Source organism: Taudactylus pleione, unplaced genomic scaffold (genome assembly GCF_031769625.1).
Source record: "Taudactylus pleione unplaced genomic scaffold, aTauple2 ptg000994l, whole genome shotgun sequence".
Classification (NCBI taxonomy): Eukaryota; Metazoa; Chordata; class Amphibia; order Anura; family Myobatrachidae; genus Taudactylus; species Taudactylus pleione.
This window is the reverse complement of record NW_028285395.1, coordinates 68,847-95,717: the sequence shown is the minus strand read 5'-3', so window position 1 is coordinate 95,717 and position 26,871 is coordinate 68,847. Positions and strand designations below refer to the sequence as shown.

Below are 26,871 nucleotides of genomic sequence, written 5' to 3'. Positions count from 1 at the left end.
GTCGGTTTGGAATTGTTTGCTTGGAAATGGAATTTTTGCAAATAATGCTTCACAAGTGAAGCTGACACTCAAATGGCAAAAATAAACTAGTTCAATTAAGAAATCTACTTCAATGAACAATGCTTTTCATTAAAGACATACATAGCACACATTTAGTGAAAATCTACCATTACTGTTGTAGTAGACGTCATGTCATTGGCCAGATTTGTATGTTATGATTATTTGTCGTTTGTGATGGATCAACATGATGGTGTAGTAGCTCACAAATATAGGTTACGTTTAAAGTAAAATAAAAGTTCTTTAAGCAAAGGCTCACTTGAAAGTGGACTTGCTAACAAGCCTGTGATATTGCTGAGAACACAACCAACAATATGTAAAGAATTGATTTAAAGTATGACAAGTGGTGTCAGAAAACCCTTTATTATTTGAGCAAGAAAGGCGAGGTGGCCGAGTGGTTAAGGCGATGGACTGTTAATCCATTGTGCTCTGCACGCATGGGTTCAAATCCCATCCTTGTTGGTTTGAAATTGTAGGCTTGGAAATGGAATTTTTGCAAATAATGCTTCATAAGTGAAGATGATACTCAAATGTTAAAAATAAACTCGTTCAATTAAGAAATCTACTTCAATGAACAATGCTTTTCAATAAAGACATACACAGCACACATTTAGTGAAAATCTTCCATTACTGTTATAGTAGGTCATGTCATTGGCCAGATGTGTATGTTATGATTTTTTGTCATTTGCGATGGATCAACATGATGGTGTAGTAGTTCACAAATATATGTTATGTTTAAAGTAAAATAAATGTTCTTTAAGCAAAGGCTCACTTGAAAGTGGACTTGCTAACAAGCCTGTGATATTGATGAGAACACAACCAACAATGTATAAAGAATTGATTTAAAACAAGACAAGAGGTGTCAGAAAACCCTTCTTTATTTGTGCCAGAAAGACGAGGTGGCCGAATGGTTAAGGTGTTGGACTTCACTTCACTTCACTTCACTTATGAAGCATTATTTGCAAAAATTCCATATCCAAGCAAACAATTCCAAACCGACGAGGATGGGATTTGAACCCATGCATGCAGAGCACAATCCATTGTGCGCTGCACGCATGGGTTCAAATCCCATCCTCGTCGGTTTGGAATTGTTTGCTCGGAAATTTAATTTTTGCAAATAATGCTTCATATGTGAAGCTGAGACTCAAATGTCAAAAATAAACTAGTTCAATTAAGAAATCTACTTCAATGAACAATGCTTTTCATTAAAGACATTCATAGCACACATTTAGTGAAAATCTACTATTACTGTTAGAGTAGAAGTCATGTCATTGGCCAGATGTGTATGTAATGATTTTTTGTCATTTGTGATGGATCAACATGATGGTGTAGTAGTTCACAAATATAGGTAACATTTAAAGTAAAATAAATGTTCTTTAAGCAAAGGCTCACTTGAAATTGGACTTGCTAACAAGCCTGTGATATTGATGAGAACACAACCAACAATGTATAAAGAATTGATTTCAAATATGACAAGTGGTGTCAGAAAACCCTTCTATTTTTGTGCCAGAAAGACAAGGTCGCTGAGAGGTTAAGAGGATGGACTGCTAATCCATTGTGCTCTGCACGCAATGGTTCAAATCCCATCTTAGTCGGTTTGGAAAAGTTTGCAAGGAAATGGAATTTTTGCAAATAATGCTTCATAAGTGAAGCTGACACTCAAATGTCAAAAATAAACTAGTTCAATTAAGAATTCTACTTCAATGAACAATGCTTTTCATTAAACACATACATAGCACACATTTAGTGAAAATCTACCATTACTGTTATAGTAGGTCATGTCATTGGCCAGATGTGTATGTTATGATTTTTTGTCATTTGTGATGGATCAACATGATGGTGTAGTAGTTCACAAATATAGGTTACGTTTAAAGTAAAATAAATGTTCTTTAAGCAAAGGTTCACTTGAAAGTTGACTTGCTAACAAGCCTGTGATATTGCTGAGAACACAACCAACAATGTATAAAGAATTGATTTAAAATATGACAAGTGGTGTCAGAAAACCCTTCTTTATTAGTGCCAGTAAGATGCGGTGCCCGAGTGGTTAAGGCGATGGGCTTCACTTCACTTATGAAGCATTATTTGCAAAAATTCCATATCCAAGCAAGCAGTTCCAAACCGACGAGGATGGGATTTGAACCCATGCGTGCAGAGCACAATCCATTGTCAATAAATAAACTAATTCAATTAAGAAATCTACTTCAATGAACAATGTTTTTCATTAAAGACATACATAGCAGACTTTTAGTGAAAATCTACCATTACTGTTATAGTAGAAGTCATGTCATTGGCCAGAAGTGTATGTTATGATTTTTTGTCATTTGTGATGGATCAACATGATGGTGTAGTAGTTCACAAATATAGGTTATGTTTAAAGTAAAATAAATGTTCTTTAAGCAAAGACTCACTTGAAAGTGGTCTTGCTAACAAGCCTGTGATATTGCTGAGAACACAACCACCAATGTGTAAAGAATTGATTTAAAATATGACAAGTGGTGTCTGAAAACCCTTCATTATTTGTGCCAGAAAGGCGAAGTGGCCGAGTGGTTAAGGCGATGGACTGCTAATCCATTGTGCTCTGCACGCATGGGTTCAACTCCCATCCTCGTCGGTTTGAAATTGTTTGCTTGGAAATGGAATTTTTGCAAATAATGCTTTATAAGTGAAGATGATACTCAAATGTTAAAAATAAACTCGTTCAATTAAGAAATCTACTTCAATGATCAATGCTTTTCATTAAAGACATACATAGAACATATTTAGTGAAAATCTACCATTACTGTTATAGTAGGTCATGTCATTGGCCAGATGTGTATGTTATGATTTTTAGTCATTTGTGATGGATCAACATGATGGTGTAGTAGATCACAAATATAGGTTACGTTTAAAGTAAAATAAATGTTCTTTAAGCAAAGGTTTACTTGAAAGTGGACTTGCTAACAAGCCTGTGATATTGCTGAGAACACAGCCAACAATGTATAAAGAATTGATTTAAAATATGACAAGTGGTGTCAGAAAACCCTGCTTCATTTGTGCCAGAAAGACGAGGTGGCTGAGTGGTTAAGGCGATGGACTGCTAATCCATTGTGCTCTGCACACATGGGTTCAAATCCCATCCTTGTCGGTTTGTAGTTATTTGCTTGGAAATGTGATTTTTGCAAATAATGCTTCATAAGTGAAGCTGACACTCAAATGTCAAAAATAAACTATTTAAATTAAGAAATCTACTTCAATGAACAATGCTTTTCATTAAAGACATACATAGCACACATTTAGTGAAAATCTACCATTACTGTTATAGTAGACGTCATGTCATTGGCCAGATTGGTATTTTATGAATATTTGTCATTTGTGATGGATCAACATGATGGTGTAGTAGCTCACAAATATAGGTTACGTTTAAAGTAAAATAAATGTTCTTTAAGCAAAGGCACACTTGAAAGTCGACTTGCTAACAAGCCTGTGATATTGATGAGAACACAACCAACAATGTATAAAGAATTGTTTTAAAACAAGACAAGTGGTGTCAGAAAAACCTTCTTTATTTGTGCCAGAAAGATGAGGTGGCCGCGTGGTTAAAGCAATGGACTTCACTTCACTTCACATTTGAAGCATTATTTGCTAAAATTCCATATCCAAGCAAGCAATTCCAAACCGACGAGGATGGGATTTGAACCCATGCGTGCAGAGCACAAGCCATTGACAAAAATAAACGAGTTCAATTAAGAAATCTACTTCAATGAACAATGCTTTTCATTAAAGACATACATAGCACACTTTTTATTGAAAATCTACCATTACTGTTTAAGTAGAAGTCATGTCATTGGCCAGACGTGTATGTCATGATTTTGTTGTCATTTGTGATGGATCCACATGATGGTGTAGTAGTTCACAAATATAGGTTACGTTTAAAGTAAAATAAATGTTCTTTAAGCAAAGGCTCACTTGAAAGTGGACTTGCTAACAAGCCTGTGATATTGCTGAGAACACAACCAACAGTGTATAAAGAATTGATTTAAAATATGACAAGTGGTGTCAGAACACCCTTCTTTATTTGTGCCAGAAAGATGAGGTGGCCGAGTAGTTAAGGCGATGGACTTCACTTCACTTCACTTACGAAGCATTATTTGCAAACATTCCATTTCTAAGCAAACAATTCCAAACCGACGAGGATGGGATTTGAACCCTTGCATGCAGAGCACAATCCATTGTGCGCTGCCCACATGGGTTATAATCCCATCTTCGTCGGTTTGGAATTGTTTGCTCGGAAATGGAATTTTTGCAAATAATGCTTCAAATGTGAAGCTGAGACTCAAATGTGAAAAATAAACTAATTCAACTTAGATATCTACTTCAATGAACAATGATTTTCATTAAAGACATTCATAGCACACATTTAGTGAAAATCTACTATTACTGTTATAGTAGAAGTCATGTCATTGGCCAGATGTGTATGTAATGATTTTTTGTCATTTGTGATGGATCAACATGATGGTGTAGTAGTTCACAAATATAGGTAACATTTAAAGTAAAATATATGTTCTTTAAGCAAAGGCTCACTTGAAATTGGACTTGCTAACAAGCCTGTGATATTGATGAGAACACAACCAACAATGTATAAAGAATTGATTTAAAATATGACAAGTGGTGTCAGAAAACCCTTCTATTTTTGTGCCAGAAAGACAAGGTGGCTTAGAGGTTAAGGTGATGGACTGCTAATCCATTGTGCTCTCCACGCAATGGTTCAAATCCCATCTTAGTCAGTTTGGAAATGTTTGCAAGGAAATGGAATTTTTGCAAATAATGCTTCATAAGTGAAGCTGACACTCAAATGTCAAAAATAAACTAGTTCAATTAAGTATTCTACTTCAATGAACAATGCTTTACATTAAACACATACATAGCACACATTTAGTGAAAATCTACCATTACTGTTATAGTAGGTCATGTCATTGGCCAGATGTGTATGTTATGATTTTTTGTCATTTGTGATGGATCAACATGATGGTGTAGTAGTTCACAAATATAGGTTACGTTTAAAGTAAAATAAATGTTCTTTAAGCAAAGGTTCACTTGAAAGTGGACTTGCTAACAAGCCTGTGATATTGCTGAGAACACAACCAACAATGTATAAAGAATTGATTTAAAATATGACAAGTGGTTTCAGAAAACCCTTCTTTATTAGTGCCAGAAAGACGCGGTGGCCGAGTGGTTAAGCCGATGGGCTTCACTTCACTTATGAAGCATTATTTGCAAAAATTCCATATCCAAGCAAGCAATTCCAAACCGACGAGGATGGGATTTGAACCCATGCGTGCAGAGCACAATCCATTGTCAATAAATAAACTAATTCAATTAAGAAATCTACTTCAATGAACAATGTTTTTCATTAAAGACATACATAGCACACTTTTAGTGAAAATCTACCATTACTGTTATAGTAGAAGTCATGTCATTGGCCAGAAGTGTATGTTATGATTTTTTGTCATTTGTGATGGATCAACATGATGGTGTAGTTGTTCACAAATATAGGTTACGTTTAAAGTAAAATAAATGTTCTTTAAGCAAAGGCTCACTTGAAAGTGGACTTGCTAACAAGCTTGTGATATTGCTGAGAACACAACCAACAATGTATAAAGAATTGATTTAAAATATGACAAGTGGTGTCAGAAAACCCTTCTGTTTTTGCACCAGAAAGACGAGTTGGCCGAGTGGTTAAGGCGATGGACTGCTAATCCATTGTGCTCTGCACGCATGTGTTCAATTGTCGGTTCGGAATTGTTTGCTTGGAATTGGAATTTTTGCAAATAATGCTTCATAAGTGAAGCTGACACTGAAATGTCAATAATAAACTAATTCAATTAAGAAATCTACTTCAATGAACAATGCTTTTCATTAAAGACATACATAGAACACATTTATTGAAAATCTGCCATTACTGTTATAGTAGAAGTCATGTCATTGGCTAGATGTGTATGTTATGATTTTTTGTCGTTGGTGATGGATCAACATGATGGTGTAGTAGTTCACAAATATAGGTTACGTTTAAAGTAAAATAAATGTTCTTTAAGCAAAGGCTCACTTGAAAGTGGACTTGCTAACAAGCCTGTGATATTGCTGAGAACACAACCAACAATGTATAAAGAATTGATTTAAAATATGACAAGTGGTGTCAGAAAACCCTTCTTTATTTGTGCCAGAAAGACGAGGTGGCGGAGTGGTTAAGGCCATGGATTGCTAATCCATTGTGCTCTACACGCATGGGTTCAATTGTCGGTTTGGAATTGTTTGCTTGGAAATGGAATTTTTGCAAATAATGCTTCATAAGTGAAGCTGACACTCAAATGTCAAAAATAAACTAGTTCAATTAAGAAATCTTCTTCAATGAACAATGCTTTTCATTAAAGACATTCAAAGCACACATTTAGTGAAAATCTACAATTACTGTTATAGTAGAAGTCATGTCACTGGCTAGATGTGTATGTTATGATTTTTTGTCATTTATGATGGATCAACATGATGGTGTAGTAGTTCACAAATATAGGTAACATTTAAAGTAAAATAAATGTTCTTTAAGCAAAGGCTCACTTGAAATTGGACCTGCTAACAAGCCTGTGATATTGGTGAGAACACAACCAACAATGTATAAAGAATTGATTTAAAATATGACAAGTGGTGTCAGAAAACCCTTCTATTTTTGTGCCAGAAAGACAAGGTGGCCAAGTGGTTAAGGCGATAGACTGCTAATCCATTGTGCTCTGCACGCAGTGGTTCAAATCCCATCTTAGTCGGTTTGGAATTGTTTGCTTGGAAATGGGATTTTTGCAAATAATGCTTCATAAGTGAAGCTGACACTCAAATGTCAAAAATAAACTAGTTCAATTAAGAAATCTACTTCAATGAACAATGCTTTTCACTAAAGACATACATAGCACACATTTAGTGAAAATCTACCATTACTGTTATAGTAGACGTCATGCCATTAGCCAGATTTGTATGTTATGATTATTTGTCGTTTGTGAAGGATCAACACGATGGTGTAATAGCTCACAAATATAGGTAACATTTAAAGTAAAATAAATGTTCTTTAAGCAAAGGCCCACTTGAAAATGGACTTGCTAACAAGCCTGTGATATTGCTGAGAACACAACCAACTATGTATAAAGAATTGATTTAAAATATGACAAGTGGTGTCAGAAAACCCTTCTTTATTTGTGCCAGTAAGATGAGGTGGCCGAGTGGTTAAGGCGATGGACTTCACTTCACTTCTCTTACGAAGCATTATTTGCAAACATTCCATTTCTAAGCAAACAATTCCATACCGACGAGGATGGGATTTGAACCCATGCATGCAAAGCACAATCCATTGTGCGCTGCATGCATGGGTTCAAATCCCATCCTCGTCGGTTTGGAATTGTTTGCTTGGAAATGGAATTTTTGCAAATAATGCTTCATATGTGAAGCTGAGACTCAAATGTCAAAAATAAACTAGTTCAATTAAGAAATCTACTTCAATGAACAATGCTTTTCATTAAAGACATTCATAGCACACATTTAGTGAAAATCTACTATTACTGTTATAGTAGAAGTCATGTCATTGGCCAGATGTGTATGTTATGATTTTTTGTCATTTGTGATGGATCAACATGATGGTGTAGTAGTTCACAAATATAGGTAACATTTAAAGTAAAATAAATGTTCTTTAAGCAAAGGCTCACTTGAAAGTGGACTTGCTAACAAGCCTGTGATATTGATGAGAACACAACCAACAATGTATAAAGAATTGCTTTAAAATATGACAAGTGGTGTCAGAAAACCCTTCTTTTTTTGTGCCAGAAAGACGAGGTGGCCGAGTTGTTAAGGCGATGGACTGCTAATCCATTGTGCTCTGCACGTATGGGTGCAAATCCCATCCTCGTCGGTTTGGAATTGTTTGCTTGGAAATTGAATTTTTGCAAATATTGCTTCATAAGTGAAGCTGACACTCAAATGTCAAAAATAAACTAGTTCAATTAAGAAATCTACTTCAATGATCAATACTTTTCATTCAAGACATACATATCACACATTTAGTGAAAATCTACCATTACTGTTATAGTAGAAGTCATGTCATTGGCTAGATGTGTATGTTATGATTTTTTGTCGTTTGTGAAGGATCAACATGATGGTGTAGTAGTTCACAAATATAGGTTATGTTTAAAGTAAAATAAATGTTCTTTAAGCAAAGGCTCAATTGAAAGTGGACTTGCTAACAAGCCTGTGATATTGCTGAGAACACAACCAACAATGTATAAAGAATTGATTTAAAATATGACAAGTGGTGTCAGTAAACCCTTCATTATTTGCACCAGAAAGACGTGGTGGCCGAGTGGTTAAGGCGATGGACTGCTAATCCATTGTGCTCTGCACGCATGGGTTCAATTGTCGGTTCGGAATCGTTTGCTTGGAAATGGAGTATTTGCAAATAATGCTTCATAAGTGAAGCTGACACTCAAATGTCAAAAATAAACTAATTCAATTAAGAAATCTACTTCAATGAACAATGCTTTTCATTAAAGACATACATAGAACACATTTAGTGAAAATCTGCCATTACTGTTATAGTAGAAGTCATGTCATTGGTTAGATGTGTATGTTATGATTTTTTGTCGTTGGTGATGGATCAACATGATGGTGTAGTAGTTCACAAATATAGGTTACGTTTAAAGTAAAATAAATGTTCTTTAAGCAAAGGCTCACTTGAAAGTGGACTTGCTAACAAGCCTGTGATATGTATCAAATAAGAGTTACAAAATTATGGATACTATCACTTGTGATACAGAAGCAGTAATTTATTTACTTGAATGTCCCTGTGGATTCCAATATATTGGTCAGACAAAAAGAAAACTAAAAATAAGAATTGCTGAGCATATTTTCAACATCAAGAAAGGTTTACAGACACATAGCGTGTCCAAACACTTTCTAGACCATCACAACCGAAATCCCTCTGGTTTGTCATTTATGGGCATACAGAAAATCTGCCCTAACTGGAGAGGAGGTGACATTTCAAAAGAATTGAGAAAAAAGGAAACAAAATGGATTTTCTGGATGCAAACCTTGCAACCTGCAGGTTTAAATATGGATATAGAGATAAATGCTTTCCTTTAAATACCTATTAATCAATTAATTCTATACATTGCTTAAATTTCTCTATTTTTTACATCACTTTTTATAATATAATACCATTCTCATAATAAAAACACAAAAACGCAATACCTTAATTTTTATTTATTTCTAAAAGGAAATTATACCTAATTATAGAATTAGGTTTTTAATTGAATCAATTAAATCTTTCAATAAAATGGAGCACACAGGATGGAACGCTATCCTTGAAAAAGGGCCAGGAGCCTGAAATGCGTTGGTTTTAGCGCACATCTGACACACAGCAGAGACATAGTGACGTCATCACACTGCACCTTTGCAGCATCGGGCCGTTTACACGGACGAAGAAGACGATCACCCCGTGCAGGAAACCAGCCGGACGGAGCGGAAGCCGTTAAAGGTAGGCAGATATAGGGAGAGACAGTTAGTTTTTCACGTCTGACTCCAGTATCACACCGCACTGCAAGGCATGTTATCAGAACCCTGATGTCAATTATGGACTTTCCTAAAATTAAAAAAGGGTTTTAAACATCTTTTACTAATCCCTTTTTTTTTTTTTTTTTTTTTTACAGGTATTGCGTTACATTCATACATGTTTATTCACAAGCGCTCTTTATTTGTTACATATTGAAATTATTTTATTAGGAGCTGCTTTCAAAATAACATCCATAGCGCAGAATATATATTTTTTTATCATACCTATTATTTATTGTTTCTGCTGCTGCCACAATGGATAGTTATATTACACATACAAGGCGGAATAATTTAGGCAAAGTTTTCACTTTAAATAAACAAATACCAGAACCTAAAATTGATAGTGAACGTTTTTATGATCAATTTCTACTGTTAGAGAAAAATTACACTTCCGAGATTAAACAATGGTGGGAAGTGACTACTTTAAAAAAATATATAGAATTGGGTTTAATCCCTAGGGGCTTAAGGATACAAAAAAATCCTACTTTTGAACCCACAACTCCTGATTTTTTTCTGAAATGGAATAGCATTTTAGATAATTGCTCTAGAGAGCTGATTACATTAATTATTCAAGATAGAAGTCAATCCTTAGAATGTATTAATGAAAACATTAAGAAAGTGGAAAAGAAATTTGAACCACTGGTGAACATGAAAGAATATATAGATTTAATGCAAATGACTAATGTTAAAATGGAAGAATTAGAAGAATCTATTGTGAATCAAAAACAGAAAAAATTCCACAGAGACCATATGGAGAAACAACATATTGTTGATAATGAAAGAAGGAATTTTAGGAAATCCTCACAGATTAAACCAAAAACAACATTGGCAGGTTTTCAGCCACAAAACACTTCATTCAAACCTCACCGCTCAACTAATTATTATAATAAGAAACAAAACAAGACATTTCCCAGAAGGGATATTCATAAAGAACCACTAATAAAGAATCGGCCACCAACACCTTTGCAAAGAAAAATTTATCACCCTTACAATCCAAGGAATTTTGAATATAGGAATACTACAACATATTTGACAAACAAACAATCATTTAATCAGGGAAAAGAGTCAGCAAGAACAGAAGAAAACTTGAAATATCATAACCTCATTAGTAATATAGAAGCAAGAGAAAACAGAGATATTACAACAACAGCACCAAGATACGGCAAAAGAGCAACACCACTGGAGGAGGAAGATGATTACACTGATTTTTAGATCTCCTCTGGGAAACAAAGAAACCACCAGAATTGACTCCCACAATAGCAAAAAAACAACGAACGGAACTTTCTCCAAAAGAAGGGGTGTCCGGGGTGGAAAAAGAAAGAAGAACGTTACAGTAAATGCCATTACGGAAACAGAAGATGATAACATATACAATCTTAGTAAGAGACAGTTGTCGAAACATCAAATCTCTGTATTAAATAAAGGATTAAAATTTGCCCCTCACTCCACCATAGATCAATTTAATGTGTACATTGATACACACAAGTTTATAAGAAAACTATGTATCAAGAAGTTTTTTGCTGAAAAGACACCAAATGAAGAAAATACAACATTGGAACAAAAATATATTCACAGCAATTTTAAACCTCCGTCAAAATTTTTTCCGTCTCATGTTAAAGGCCCTCATATTGAAAGCTTTCAAAAATTGGTTGAGAATGACATCAGAAAATTAACGGGTAAGGAAAAAAAGAAATTTAACATAACCATTGAGGAGAAGGAGGCACTTAGAGAATTGAAAGAAGATGACTCCATTGTCCTGAAGCCAGCGGATAAGGGCGGTGGACTTGTCATTATGGACAAAGAAAAGTATGAAGCAGAGGTGTTGAACCTCTTATCGGACACGGAGACATATGAAATACTACAAGGAGACCCAACACAGAGGTATCAGAAGGAATTGAAAGAACTTTTAGAGGAGGGTCTTCAAATAGGTATTCTATCAAAAAAGGAGTATGAATTTCTGTTTATAGAATTCCCTATGGTTCCAACCTTTTATCAATTACCCAAATTGCATAAGGATCCAGTTAACCCTCCCGGACGCCCGATAGTATCGGGAATAGGATCTTTATCCTCCAATGTCTCCAAATATGTAGACTCTTTTCTCAAAACCATAGTACAACAACAAAGAAGTTACTTGAAGGATACACTTAATATTCTACAACATCTGGAAAACATTAAATGGCAAAGTCATTTCATACTGTGCACGAGTGATGTTCGCTCACTGTATACCTGTATAGACCACAACCTGGGATGTGATGCGACGAGATTATTTCTTTCGAACTGTTCGAATTTACACAATGCACAGATTAATTTCATCATGGACTGTATTCAATTCATTTTGCATCAAACCTATTTCTGGAATGGAGGTCATTACTACAACCAAGTAAAAGGAACTGCGATGGGTTCGTCTTTCGCACCCAGCTACGCCAACCTCTTTGTGGCAAAATGGGAGGAGCAATACATTTGGCAGAATAACCCCTATCAGAAAAACATCATATCTTGGAAACGATATATAGATGACTTATTTTTCATCTGGGATGGCCCTGATGATCTCTTAGCTGATTTCTTCTCGTATCTTAATAATAACAGTTTTGGGCTTGAATTTATCTCAACTTTTAGCAAGAACATGATAGTTTATTTGGATTTGGAAATCTTCATTTTCAATAACACCATACAAACAAGAACCCACACGAAAGACATCAGTGGAAACAATACCTTGTTATATACCAGTAATCATCACACGAAATGGATTCAGAATATCCCAAAAGGACAATTTAGTAGATTAAAAAGGAATTGTTCACAACATGACATCTTTTTACAACAAAGTGAAACAATGAAAAACAAGTTCTTGAAAAAAGGATATGATGAACAGAAATTACAAGAGGCCTTAGAAGAGATATCGCTTAAAGAGAGGAAGGATACACTTTTATATAAAGAACGCAATACAAAGGAGGATTTCAATATAGCCTTTGTCACACAATTTAATAGTCAACATCATGTAATTGAATCTATATTGAATAAGCATTGGCATATATTGCTTCTGGACAATAAATTGAAATCAGTCATTCCAACAAAACCAAAAATTATTTACAAAAAAGCATGCAACCTCAAGCATCAATTGGTGAAAAGTCATACTCATTTAAATAATGGAGCCAACTTTGGGAACAAAAAGAAAGGTCATTTTTTCTGTTTGAACTGTTTACCATGCAAAACTTTAAGAAAACAATCGACACAACCATTAACTGGATTCAAATCAAATGTATCAAATAAGAGTTACAAAATTATGGATGCTATCACTTGTGATACAGAAGCAGTAATTTATTTACTTGAATGTCCCTGTGGATTCCAATATATTGGTCAGACAAAAAGAAAACTAAAAATAAGAATTGCTGAGCATATTTTCAACATCAAGAAAGGTTTACAGACACATAGCGTGTCCAAACACTTTCTAGACCATCACAACCGAAATCCCTCTGGTTTGTCATTTATGGGCATACAGAAAATCTGCCCTAACTGGAGAGGAGGTGACATTTCAAAAGAATTGAGAAAAAAGGAAACAAAATGGATTTTCTGGATGCAAACCTTGCAACCTGCAGGTTTAAATATGGATATAGAGATAAATGCTTTCCTTTAAATACCTATTAATCAATTAATTCTATACATTGCTTAAATTTCTCTAATTTTTACATCACTTTTTATAATATAATACCATTCTCATAATAAAAACACAAAAACGCAATACCTTAATTTTTATTTATTTCTAAAAGGAAATTATACCTAATTATACCTAATTATAGAATTAGGTTTTTAATTGAATCAATTAAATCTTTCAATAAAATGGAGCACACAGGATGGAACGCTATCCTTGAAAAAGGGCCAGGAGCCTGAAACGCGTTGGTTTTAGCGCACATCTGACACACAGCAGAGACATAGTGACGTCATCACACTGCACCTTTGCAGCATCGGGCCGTTTACACAGACGAAGAAGAAGATCACCCCGTGCAGGGAACCAGCCGGACGGAGCGGAAGCCGTTAAAGGTAGGCAGATATAGGGAGAGACAGTTAGTTTTTCACGTCTGACTCCAGTATCACACCGCACTGCAAGGCATGTTATCGGAACCCTGATGTCAATTATGGACTTTCCTAAAATTAAAAAAGGGTTTTAAACATCTTTTACTAATCCCTTTTTTTTTTTTTTTTTTTTTTTTTTACAGGTATTGCGTTACATTCATACATGTTTATTCACAAGCGCTCTTTATTTGTTATATATTGAAATTATTTTATTAGGAGCTGCTTTCAAAATAACATCCATAGTGCAGAATATATATTTTTTTATCAAGCCTGTGATATTGCTGAGAACACAACCAACAATGTATAAAGAATTGATTTAAAATATGACAAGTGGTGTCAGAAAACCCTTCTTTATTTGTGCCAGAAAGACGAGGTGGCGGAGTGGTTAAGGCCATGGATTGCTAATCCATTGTGCTCTACACGCATGGGTTCAATTGTCGGTTTGGAATTGTTTGCTTGGAAATGGAATTTTTGCAAATAATGCTTCATAAGTGAAGCTGACACTCAAATGTCAAAAATAAACTAGTTCAATTAAGAAATCTACTTCAATGAACAATGCTTTTCACTAAAGACATACATAGCACACATTTAGTGAAAATCTACCATTACTGTTATAGTAGAAGTCATGTCATTGGCCAGATGTGTATGTTATGATTTTTTGTCATTTGTGATGGATCAACATGATGGTGTAGTAGTTCACAAATATAGGTAACGTTTAAAGTAAAATAAATGTTCTTTAAGCAAAGGCTCACTTGAAAGTGGACTTGCTAACAAGCCTGTGATATTGCTGAGAACACAACCATCAATGTATAAATAATTGATTTAAAATATGACATGTGGTGTCAGAAAACCCTTCTTTATTTGTGCCAGAAAGACGAGGTGGCTGAGTGGTTAAGGCTATGGACTGCTAATCCTTTGTACTCTGCACGCATGGGTTCAAATCCCATCTTCATCGGTTTGGAATTGTTTGCAAGGAAATGGAATTTTTGCAAATAATGCTTCATAAGTGAAGCTGACACTCAAATGTCAAAAATAAACTAGTTCAATTAAGAAATCTACTTCAATGAACAATGCTTTTCATTAAAGACATTCAAAGCACACATTTAGTGAAAATCTACAATTACTGTTATAGTAGAAGTCATGTCACTGGCTAGATGTGTATGTTATGATTTTTTGTCATTTATGATGGATCAACATGATGGTGTAGTAGTTCACAAATATAGGTAACATTTAAAGTAAAATAAATGTTCTTTAAGCAAAGGCTCACTTGAAATTGGACCTGCTAACAAGCCTGTGATATTGGTGAGAACACAACCAACAATGTATAAAGAATTGATTTAAAATATGACAAGTGGTGTCAGAAAACCCTTCTATTTTTGTGCCAGAAAGACAAGGTGGCCAAGTGGTTAAGGCGATAGACTGCTAATCCATTGTGCTCTGCACGCAATGGTTCAAATCCCATCTTAGTCGGTTTGGAATTGTTTGCTTGGAAATGGGATTTTTGCAAATAATGCTTCATAAGTGAAGCTGACACTCAAATGTCAAAAATAAACTAATTCAATTAAGAAATCTACTTCAATGAACAATGCTTTTCATTAAAGACATACATAGAACACATTTAGTGAAAATCTACCATTACTGTTATAGTAGACGTCATGCCATTAGCCAGATTTGTATGTTATGATTATTTGTCGTTTGTGAAGGATCAACACGATGGTGTAGTAGCTCACAAATATAGGTAACATTTAAAGTAAAATAAATGTTCTTTAAGCAAAGGCCCACTTGAAAATGGACTTGCTAACAAGCCTGTGATATTGCTGAGAACACAACCAACTATGTATAAAGAATTGATTTAAAATATGACAAGTGGTGTCAGAAAACCCTTCTTTATTTGTGCCAGTAAGATGAGGTGGCCGAGTGGTTAAGGCGATGGACTTCACTTCACTTCTCTTACGAAGCATTATTTGCAAACATTCCATTTCTAAGCAAACAATTCCATACCGACGAGGATGGGATTTGAACCCATGCATGCAAAGCACAATCCATTGTGCGCTGCACGCATGGGTTCAAATCCCATCCTCATCAGTTTGGAATTGTTTGCTTGGAAATGGAATTTTTGCAAATAATGCTTCATATGTGAAGCTGAGACTCAAATGTCAAAAATAAACTAGTTCAATTAAGAAATCTACTTCAATGAACAATGCTTTTCATTAAAGACATTCATAGCACACATTTAGTGAAAATCTACTATTACTGTTATAGTAGAAGTCATGTCATTGGCCAGATGTGTATGTTATGATTTTTTGTCATTTGTGATGGATCAACATGATGGTGTAGTAGTTCACAAATATAGGTAACATTTAAAGTAAAATAAATGTTCTTTAAGCAAAGGCTCACTTGAAAGTGGACTTGCTAACAAGCCTGTGATATTGATGAGAACACAACCAACAATGTATAAAGAATTGCTTTAAAATATGACAAGTGGTGTCAGAAAACCCTTCTTTTTTTGTGCCAGAAAGACGAGGTGGCCGAGTGGTTAAGGCGATGGACTGCTAATCCATTGTGCTCTGCACGCATGGGTGCAAATCCCATCCTCGTCGGTTTGGAATTGTTTGCTTGGAAATTGAATTTTTGCAAATATTGCTTCATAAGTGAAGCTGACACTCAAATGTCAAAAATAAACTAGTTCAATTAAGAAATCTACTTCAATGAACAATACTTTTCATTCAAGACATACATTTCACACATTTAGTGAAAATCTACCATTACTGTTATAGTAGAAGTCATGTCATTGGCTAGATGTGTATGTTATGATTTTTTGTCGTTTGTGAAGGATCAACATGATGGTGTAGTAGTTCACAAATATAGGTTATGTTTAAAGTAAAATAAATGTTCTTTAAGCAAAGGCTCAATTGAAAGTGGACTTGCTAACAAGCCTGTGATATTGCTGAGAACACAACCAACAATGTATAAAGAATTGATTTAAAATATGACAAGTGGTGTCAGTAAACCCTTCATTATTTGCACCAGAAAGACGTGGTGGCTGAGTGGTTAAGGCGATGGACTGCTAATCCATTGTGCTCTGCACGCATGGGTTCAATTGTCGGTTCGGAATCGTTTGCTTGGAAATGGAGTTTTTGCAAATAATGCTTCATAAGTGAAGCTGACACTCAAATGTCAAAAATAAACTAATTCAATTAAGAAATCTACTTCAATGAACAATGCTTTTCATTAAAGACATACATAGAACACATTTAGTGAAAATCTGCCATTACTGTTATAGTAGAAGTCATGTCATTGGCTAGATGTGTATGTTATGATTTTTTGTCGTTGGTGATGGATCAACATGATGGTGTAGTAGTTCACAAATATAGGTTACGTTTAAAGTAAAATAAATGTTCTTTAAGCAAAGGCTCACTTGAAAGTGGACTTGCTAACAAGCCTGTGATATTGCTGAGAACACAACCAACAATGTATAAAGAATTGATTTAAAATATGACAAGTGGTGTCAGAAAACTCTTCTTTATTTGTGCCAGAAAGACGAGGTGGCGGAGTGGTTAAGGCCATGGATTGCTAATCCATTGTGCTCTACACGCATGGGTTCAATTGTCGGTTTGGAATTGTTTGCTTGGAAATGGAATTTTTGCAAATAATGCTTCATAAGTGAAGCTGACACTCAAATGTCAAAAATAAACTAGTTCAATTAAGAAATCTACTTCAATGAACAATGCTTTTCACTAAAGACATTCATAGCACACATTTAGTGAAAATCTACTATTACTGTTATAGTAGAAGTCATGTCATTGGCCAGAAGTGTATGTTATGATTTTTTGTCATTTGTGATGGATCAACATGATGGTGTAGTAGTTCACAAATATAGGTAACATTTAAAGTAAAATAAATGTTCTTTAAGCAAAGGCTCACTTGAAAGTGGACTTGCTAACAAGCCTGTGATATTGATGAGAACACAACCAACAATGTATAAAGAATTGCTTTAAAATATGACAAGTGGTGTCAGAAAACCCTTCTTTTTTTGTGCCAGAAAGACGAGGTGGCCGAGTGGTTAAGGTGATGGACTGCTAATCCATTGTGCTCTGCACGCATGGGTGCAAATCCCGTCCTCGTCGGTTTGGAATTGTTTGCTTGGAAATTGAATTTTTGCAAATATTGCTTCATAAGTGAAGCTGACACTCAAATGTCAAAAATAAACTAGTTCAATTAAGAAATCTACTTCAATGAACAATACTTTTCATTCAAGACATACATATCACACATTTAGTGAAAATCTACCATTACTGTTATAGTAGAAGTCATGTCATTGGCTAGATGTGTATGTTATGATTTTTTGTCGTTTTTGAAGGATCAACATGATGGTGTAGTAGTTCACAAATATAGGTTATGTTTAAAGTAAAATAAATGTTCTTTAATCAAAGGCTCAATTGAAAGTGGACTTGCTAACAAGCCTGTGATATTGCTGAGAACACAACCAACAATGTATAAAGAATTGATTTAAAATATGACAAGTGGTGTCAGTAAACCCTTCATTATTTGCACCAGAAAGACGTGGTGGCCGAGTGGTTAAGGCGATGGACTGCTAATCCATTGTGCTCTGCACGCATGGGTTCAATTGTCGGTTCGGAATCGTTTGCTTGGAAATGGAGTTTTTGCAAATAATGCTTCATAAGTGAAGCTGACACTCAAATGTCAAAAATAAACTAATTCAATTAAGAAATCTACTTCAATGAACAATGATTTTCATTAAAGACATACATAGAACACATTTAGTGAAAATCTGCCATTACTGTTATAGTAGAAGTCATGTCATTGGCTAGATGTGTATGTTATGATTTTTTGTCGTTGGTGATGGATCAACATGATGGTGTACTAGTTCACAAATATAGGTTACGTTTAAAGTAAAATAAATGTTCTTTAAGCAAAGGCTCACTTGAAAGTGGACTTGCTAACAAGCCTGTGATATTGCTGAGAACACAACCAACAATGTATAAAGAATTGATTTAAAATATGACAAGTGGTGTCAGAAAACCCTTCTTTATTTGTGCCAGAAAGACGAGGTGGCGGAGTGGTTAAGGCCATGGATTGCTAATCCATTGTGCTCTACACGCATGGGTTCAATTGTCGGTTTGGAATTGTTTGCTTGGAAATGGAATTTTTGCAAATAATGCTTCATAAGTGAAGCTGACACTCAAATGTCAAAAATAAACTAGTTCAATTAAGAAATCTACTTCAATGAACAATGCTTTTCACTAAAGACATTCATAGCACACATTTAGTGAAAATCTACTATTACTGTTATAGTAGAAGTCATGTCATTGGCCAGAAGTGTATGTTATGATTTTTTGTCATTTGTGATGGATCAACATGATGGTGTAGTAGTTCAAAAATATAGGTAACATTTAAAGTAAAATAAATGTTCTTTAAGCAAAGGCTCACTTGAAAGTGGACTTGCTAACAAGCCTGTGATATTGATGAGAACACAACCAACAATGTATAAAGAATTGCTTTAAAATATGACAAGTGGTGTCAGAAAACCCTTCTTTTTTTGTGCCAGAAAGACGAGGTGGCCGAGTGGTTAAGGCGATGGACTGCTAATCCATTGTGCTCTGCACGCATGGGTGCAAATCCCGTCCTCGTCGGTTTGGAATTGTTTGCTTGGAAATTGAATTTTTGCAAATATTGCTTCATAAGTGAAGCTGACACTCAAATGTCAAAAATAAACTAGTTCAATTAAGAAATCTACTTCAATGAACAATACTTTTCATTCAAGACATACATATCACACATTTAGTGAAAATCTACCATTACTGTTATAGTAGAAGTCATGTCATTGGCTAGATGTGTATGTTATGATTTTTTGTCGTTTGTGAAGGATCAACATGATGGTGTAGTAGTTCACAAATATAGGTTATGTTTAAAGTAAAATAAATGTTCTTTAAGCAAAGGCTCAATTGAAAGTGGACTTGCTAACAAGCCTGTGATATTGCTGGGAACACAACCAACAATGTATAAAGAATTGATTTAAAATATGACAAGTGGTGTCAGTAAACCCTTCATTATTTGCACCAGAAAGACGTGGTGGCCGAGTGGTTAAGGCGATGGACTGCTAATCCATTGTGCTCTGCACGCATGGGTTCAATTGTCGGTTCGGAATCGTTTGCTTGGACATGGAATTTTTGCAAATAATGCTTCATAAGTGAAGCTGACACTCAAATGTCAAAAATAAACTAATTCAATTAAGAAATCTACTTCAATGAACAATGCTTTTCATTAAAGACATACATAGAACACATTTAGTGAAAATCTGCCATTACTGTTATAGTAGAAGTCATGTCATTGGCTAGATGTGTATGTTATGATTTTTTGTCGTTGGTGATGGATCAACATGATGGTGTAGTAGTTCACAAATATAGGTTACGTTTAAAGTAAAATAAATGTTCTTTAAGCAAAGGCTCACTTGAAAGTGGACTTGCTAACAATCCTGTGATATTGCTGAGAACACAACCAACAATGTATAAAGAATTGATTTAAAATATGACAAGTGGTGTCAGAAAACCCTTCTTTATTTGTGCCAGAAAGATGAGGTGGCGGAGTGGTTAAGGCCATGGATTGCTAATCCATTGTGCTCTGCACGCATGGGTTCAATTGTCGGTTTGGAATTGTTTGCTTGGAAATGGAATTTTTGCAAATAATGCTTCATAATTGAAGCTGACACTCAAATGTCAAAAATAAACTAGTTCAATTAAGAAATCTACTTCAATGAACAATGCTTTTCACTAAAGACATACATAGCACACATTTAGTGAAAATCTACCATTACTGTTATAGTAGAAGTCATGTCATTGGCCAGATGTGTATGTTATGATTTTTTGTCATTTGTGATGGATCAACATGATGGTGTAGTAGTTCACAAATATAGGTTACGTTTAAAGTAAAATAAATGTTCTTTAAGCAAAGGCTCACTTGAAAGTGGACTTGCTAACAAGCCTGTGATATTGCTGAGAACACAACCATCAATGTATAAATAATTGATTTAAAATATGACATGTGGTGTCAGAAAACCCTTCTGTTTTTGTGCCAGAAAGACGAGGTGGCTGAGTGGTTAAGGCTATGGACTGCTAATCCTTTGTACTCTGCACGCATGGGTTCAAATCCCTTCTTCATCGGTTTGGAATTGTTTGAAAGGAAATGGAATTTTTGCAAATAATGCTTCATAAGTGAAGCTGACACTCAAATGTCAAAAATAAACTAGTTCAATTAAGAAATCTACTTCAATGATCAATGCTTTTCATTAAAGACATTCAAAGCACACATTTAGTGAAAATCTACAATTACTGTTATAGTAGAAGTCATGTCACTGGCTAGATGTGTATGTTATGATTTTTTGTCTTTTATGATGGATCAACATGATGGTGTAGTAGTTCACAAATATAGGTAACATTTAAAGTAAAATAAATGTTCTTTAAGCAAAGGCCCACTTGAAAATGGACTTGCTAACAAGCCTGTGATATTGCTGAGAACACAACCAACAATGTATAAAGAATTGATATAAAATTTGACAAGTGGTGTCAGAAAACCCTTCTTTATTTGTGCCAGTAAGATGAGGTGGCCGAGTGGTTAAGGCGATGGACTTCACTTCACTTCTCTTACGAGGCATTATTTGCAAACATTCCATTTCTAAGCAAACAATTCCATACCCACGAGGATGGGATTTGAACCCATGCATGCAGAGCACAATCCATTGTGCGCTGCACGCATGGGTTCAAATCCCATCCTCGTCGGTTTGGAATTGTTTGCTTGGAAATGGAATTTTTGCAAATAATGCTTCATATGTGAAGCTGAGACTCAAATGTCAAAAATAAACTAGTTCAATTAAGAAATCTACTTCAATGAACAATGCTTTTCATTAAAGACATTCATAGCACACATTTAGTGAAAATCTACTATTACTGTTATAGTAGAAGTCATGTCATTGGCCAGATGTGTATGTTATGATTTTTTGTCATTTGTGATGGATCAACATGATGGTGTAGTAGTTCACAAATATAGGTAACATTTAAAGTAAAATAAATGTTCTTTAAGCAAAGGCTCACTTGAAAGTGGACTTGCTAACAAGCCTGTGATATTGATGAGAACACAACCAACAATGTATAAAGAATTGCTTTAAAATATGACAAGTGGTGTCAGAAAACCCTTCTTTTTTTGTGCCAGAAAGACGAGGTGGCCGAGTGGTTAAGGCGATGGACTGCTAATCCATTGTGCTCTGCACGCATGGGTGCAAATCCCATCCTCGTCGGTTTGGAATTGTTTGCTTGGAAATTGAATTTTTGCAAATATTGCTTCATAAGTGAAGCTGACACTCAAATGTCAAAAATAAACTAGTTCAATTAAGAAATCTACTTCAATGAACAATACTTTTCATTCAAGACATACATATCACACATTTAGTGAAAATCTACCATTACTGTTATAGTAGAAGTCATGTCATTGGCTAGATGTGTATGTTATGATTTTTTGTCGTTTGTGAAGGATCAACATGATGGTGTAGTAGTTCACAAATATAGGTTACGTTTAAAGTAAAATAAATGTTCTTTAAGCAAAGGCTCAATTGAAAGTGGACTTGCTAACAAGCCTGTGATATTGCTGAGAACACAACCAACAATGTATAAAGAATTGATTTAAAATATGACAAGTGGTGTCAGAAAACCCTTCATTATTTGCACCAGAAAGACGTCGTGGCCGAGTGGTTATGGCGATGGACTGCTAATCCATTGTGCTCTGCACGCATGGGTTCAATTGTCGGTTTGGAATCGTTTGCTTGGAAATGGAATTTTTGCAAATAATGCTTCATAAGTGAAGCTGACACTCAAATGTCAAACATAAACTAGTTCAATTAAGAAATCTACTTCAATGAACAATGCTTTTCTTTAAAGTCATATACAGCACACATTTAGTAAAAATCTACCATTACTGTTATAGTAGAAGTCATGTCATTGGCCAGATGTGCATGTTATGATGTTTTGTCGTTTGTGATGGATCAACATGATGGTGTAGTAGTTCACAAATAAAGGTTACGTTTAAAGTAAAATAAATGTTCTTTAAGCAAAGGCTCACTTGAAAGTGGACTTGCTAACAAGCCTTTGATATTGCAGAGAACACAACCAACAATGTATAAAGAATTGATTTAAAATATGACAAGTGGTGTCAGAAAACCCTTCTTTATTTGTGCCAGAAAGATGAGGTGGCCGAATGGTTAAGGCGATGGACTTCAATTCACTTCACTTATGAAGCATTATTTGCAAAAATTCCATATCCAAGCAAGCAATTCCAAACCGATGAGGATGGGATTTGAACCCATGCATGCAGTGCACAATCCATTGTCAAAAATAAACTAGTTCAATTAAGAAATCTACTTCAATGAACAATGCTTTTTATTAAAGACATACATAGCCAACTTTTTGTGAAAATCTACCATTACTGTTATAGTAGAAGTCATGTCATTGGCCAGATGTGTATGTTATGATTTTTTTGTCATTTGTGATGGATCAACATGATGGTGTAGTAGTTCACAAATATAGGTTACGTTTAAAGCAAAATAAATGTTCTTTAAACAAAGGCTCACTTGAAAGTGGACTTGCTAACAAGCCTGTGATATTGCTGAGAACACAACCAACAATGTGTAAAGAATTGATTTAAAGTATGACAAGAGGTGTCAGAAAACCCTTCTAGATTTGTGCAAAAAGACGAGGTGGCCGAGTGGTTAAGGTGATGGACTGCTAATCTATTGTGCTCTGCACGCATGGGTTCAAATCCCATCCTCGTCGGTTTGGAATTGTTTGCTTGGAAATTAAATTTTTGCAAATAATGCTTCGTAAGTGAAGCTGACACTCAAATGTCAAAAATAAACTAATTCAATTAAGAAATCTACTTCAATGAACAATGCATTTCATTAAAGACATACATAGCACAAATTTAGTGAAAATCTACCATTACTGTTATAGTAGACGTCATGTCATTGGCCATATTGGTATGTTATGATTTTTTGTCATTTGTGATGGATCAACATGATGGTGAAGTAGTTTACAAAAATAGGCTACATTTAAAGTAAAATAAATGTTCTTTAAGCAAAGGCTCACTTGAAACTGGACTTGCTAACAAGCCTGTGATATTGCTGAGAACACAACCAACAATGTATAAAGATTTAATTTAAAATATGACAAGTGGTGTCAGAAAACCCTTCTTTATTTGTGCCAGAAAGATGAGGTGGCCGAGTGGTTAAGGAGATGGACTTCACTTCACTTATGAAGTATTATTTGCAAAAATTCCATTTCTAAGCAAACAATTCCAAACAGACGAGGATGGGATTTGAAACCATGCATGCTGAGCACAATCCATTGTGCTCTGCACGCATGGATTCATATCCCATCCTCGTTGGTTTGGAATTGTTTGCTTGGAAATGGAATTTTTGCAAATAATGCTTCATATGTGAAGCTGACACTCAAATGTGAAAAATAAACTAGTTCAATTAAGAAATCTACTTCAATGAACAATGCTTTTCATTAAAGACATACATAGAACACATTTAGTGAAAATCTAACATTACTGTTATAGTAGAAGTCATGTCATTGGCCAGATGTGTATGTTATGATTTTTTGTCATTTGTGATGGATCTACATGATGGTGTAGTAGTTCACAAATATAGGTTACGTTTAAAGTAAAATAAATGTTCTTTAAGCAAAGGTTCACTTGAAAGTGGACTTGCTAACAAGCCTGTGATATTGCTGAGAACACAACCAACAATGTATAAAGAATTGATTTAAAATATGACAAATTGTGTCAGAAAACCGTTCTTTATTTGTGCTAGAAAGATGAGGTGGCCGAGTGGTTAAGGCGATGGACTGCAAATCCATTGTGCTTTGCACACTTGTGTTCAAATCCCATCTTCATCGGTTTGGATTTGTTTGCTTGGAAATGGAATTTTTGCAAATAATGCTTCATAAGTGAAGCTGACTATCAAATGTCAAAAATAAACTAGTTCAATTAGGATATCTACTTCAATGAACAATGCTTTTCATTAAAGACATACATAGCACACATTTAGTGAAAATCTACCATTACTGTTATAGTAGACGTCATGTCATTGGCCATATTGGTATGTTATTATTATTTGTCGTTTGTGATGGATCAACATGATGGTGTAGTAGCTCACAAATATAGGTTACGTTTAAAGTAAAATAAATGTTCTTTAAGCAAAGGCTCACTTGAAAGTGGACTTGCTAACAAGCATGTGATATTGCTGAGAACACAACCAACAATGTATAAAGAATTGATTTAAAATATGACAAGTGGTGTCAGAAAACCCTTCATTATTTGCACCAGAAAGACGTCGTGGCCGAGTGGTTATGGCGATGGACTGCTAATCCATTGTGCTCTGCACGCATGGGTTCAATTGTCGGTTTGGAATCGTTTGCTTGGAAATGGAATTTTTGCAAATAATGCTTCATAAGTGAAGCTGACACTCAAATGTCAAAAATAAACTAGTTCAATTAAGAAATCTACTTCAATGAACAATGCTTTTCTTTAAAGTCATATATAGCACACATTTAGTAAAAATCTACCATTACTGTTATAGTAGAAGTCATGTCATTGGCCAGATGTGCATGTTATGATGTTTTGTCGTTTGTGATGGATCAACATGATGGTGTAGTAGTTCACAAATAAAGGTTACGTTTAAAGTAAAATAAATGTTCTTTAAGCAAAGGCTCACTTGAAAGTGGACTTGCTAACAAGCCTTTGATATTGCAGAGAACACAACCAACAATGTATAAAGAATTGATTTAAAATATGACAAGTGGTGTCAGAAAACCCTTCTTTATTTGTGCCAGAAAGATGAGGTGGCCGAATGGTTAAGGCGATGGACTTCAATTCACTTCACTTATGAAGCATTATTTGCAAAAATTCCATATCCAAGCAAGCAATTCCAAACCGATGAGGATGGGATTTGAACCCATGCATGCAGTGCACAATCCATTGTCAAAAATAAACTAGTTCAATTAAGAAATCTACTTCAATGAACAATGCTTTTTATTAAAGACATACATAGCCAACTTTTAGTGAAAATCTACCATTACTGTTATAGTAGAAGTCATGTCATTGGCCAGATGTGTATGTTATGATTTTTTTGTCATTTGTGATGGATCAACATGATGGTGTAGTAGTTCACAAATATAGGTTACGTTTAAAGCAAAATAAATGTTCTTTAAACAAAGGCTCACTTGAAAGTGGACTTGCTAACAAGCCTGTGATATTGCTGAGAACACAACCAACAATGTGTAAAGAATTGATTTAAAGTATGACAAGAGGTGTCAGAAAACCCTTCTAGATTTGTGCAAAAAGACGAGGTGGCCGAGTGGTTAAGGTGATGGACTGCTAATCTATTGTGCTCTGCACGCATGGGTTCAAATCCCATCCTCGTCGGTTTGGAATTGTTTGCTTGGAAATTAAATTTTTGCAAATAATGCTTCGTAAGTGAAGCTGACACTCAAATGTCAAAAATAAACTAATTCAATTAAGAAATCTACTTCAATGAATGCAATGCATTTCATTAAAGACATACATAGCACAAATTTAGTGAAAATCTACCATTACTGTTATAGTAGACGTCATGTCATTGGCCATATTGGTATGTTATGATTTTTTGTCATTTGTGATGGATCAACATGATGGTGAAGTAGTTTACAAAAATAGGCTACATTTAAAGTAAAATAAATGTTCTTTAAGCAAAGGCTCACTTGAAACTGGACTTGCTAACAAGCCTGTGATATTGCTGAGAACACAACCAACAATGTATAAAGATTTAATTTAAAATATGACAAGTGGTGTCAGAAAACCCTTCTTTATTTGTGCCAGAAAGATGAGGTGGCCGAGTGGTTAAGGAGATGGACTTCACTTCACTTATGAAGTATTATTTGCAAAAATTCCATTTCTAAGCAAACAATTCCAAACAGACGAGGATGGGATTTGAAACCATGCATGCTGAGCACAATCCATTGTGCTCTGCACGCATGGATTCATATCCCATCCTCGTTGGTTTGGAATTGTTTGCTTGGAAATGGA

At 34.9% G+C, this 26,871-nt stretch overlaps 7 non-coding genes across 7 annotated transcripts; all 7 read left to right on the top strand.

Moving 5' to 3' along the window:
• Nucleotides 1–437: 437 nt before the first annotated feature.
• On the top strand, nt 438–519 carry TRNAN-GUU (transfer RNA asparagine (anticodon GUU)). Its single transcript has one exon. It is a non-coding gene; the product is annotated as a tRNA-Asn (tRNA).
• A 2,580-nt stretch (nt 520–3,099) lies between these two features.
• TRNAS-GCU (transfer RNA serine (anticodon GCU)) lies at nt 3,100–3,181 on the top strand. The gene has a single exon. It is a non-coding gene; the product is annotated as a tRNA-Ser (tRNA).
• A 13,077-nt stretch (nt 3,182–16,258) lies between these two features.
• On the top strand, nt 16,259–16,340 carry TRNAS-GCU (transfer RNA serine (anticodon GCU)). Its single transcript has one exon. It is a non-coding gene; the product is annotated as a tRNA-Ser (tRNA).
• Nucleotides 16,341–21,969: 5,629 nt separating this feature from the next.
• On the top strand, nt 21,970–22,051 carry TRNAS-GCU (transfer RNA serine (anticodon GCU)). Its single transcript has one exon. It is a non-coding gene; the product is annotated as a tRNA-Ser (tRNA).
• A 1,446-nt stretch (nt 22,052–23,497) lies between these two features.
• On the top strand, nt 23,498–23,579 carry TRNAS-GCU (transfer RNA serine (anticodon GCU)). Its single transcript has one exon. It is a non-coding gene; the product is annotated as a tRNA-Ser (tRNA).
• A 1,043-nt stretch (nt 23,580–24,622) lies between these two features.
• TRNAC-GCA (transfer RNA cysteine (anticodon GCA)) lies at nt 24,623–24,704 on the top strand. The gene has a single exon. It is a non-coding gene; the product is annotated as a tRNA-Cys (tRNA).
• A 1,446-nt stretch (nt 24,705–26,150) lies between these two features.
• Nucleotides 26,151–26,232, top strand: TRNAS-GCU (transfer RNA serine (anticodon GCU)). Its single transcript has one exon. It is a non-coding gene; the product is annotated as a tRNA-Ser (tRNA).
• The last annotated feature ends 639 nt before the right edge of the window (nt 26,233–26,871 follow it).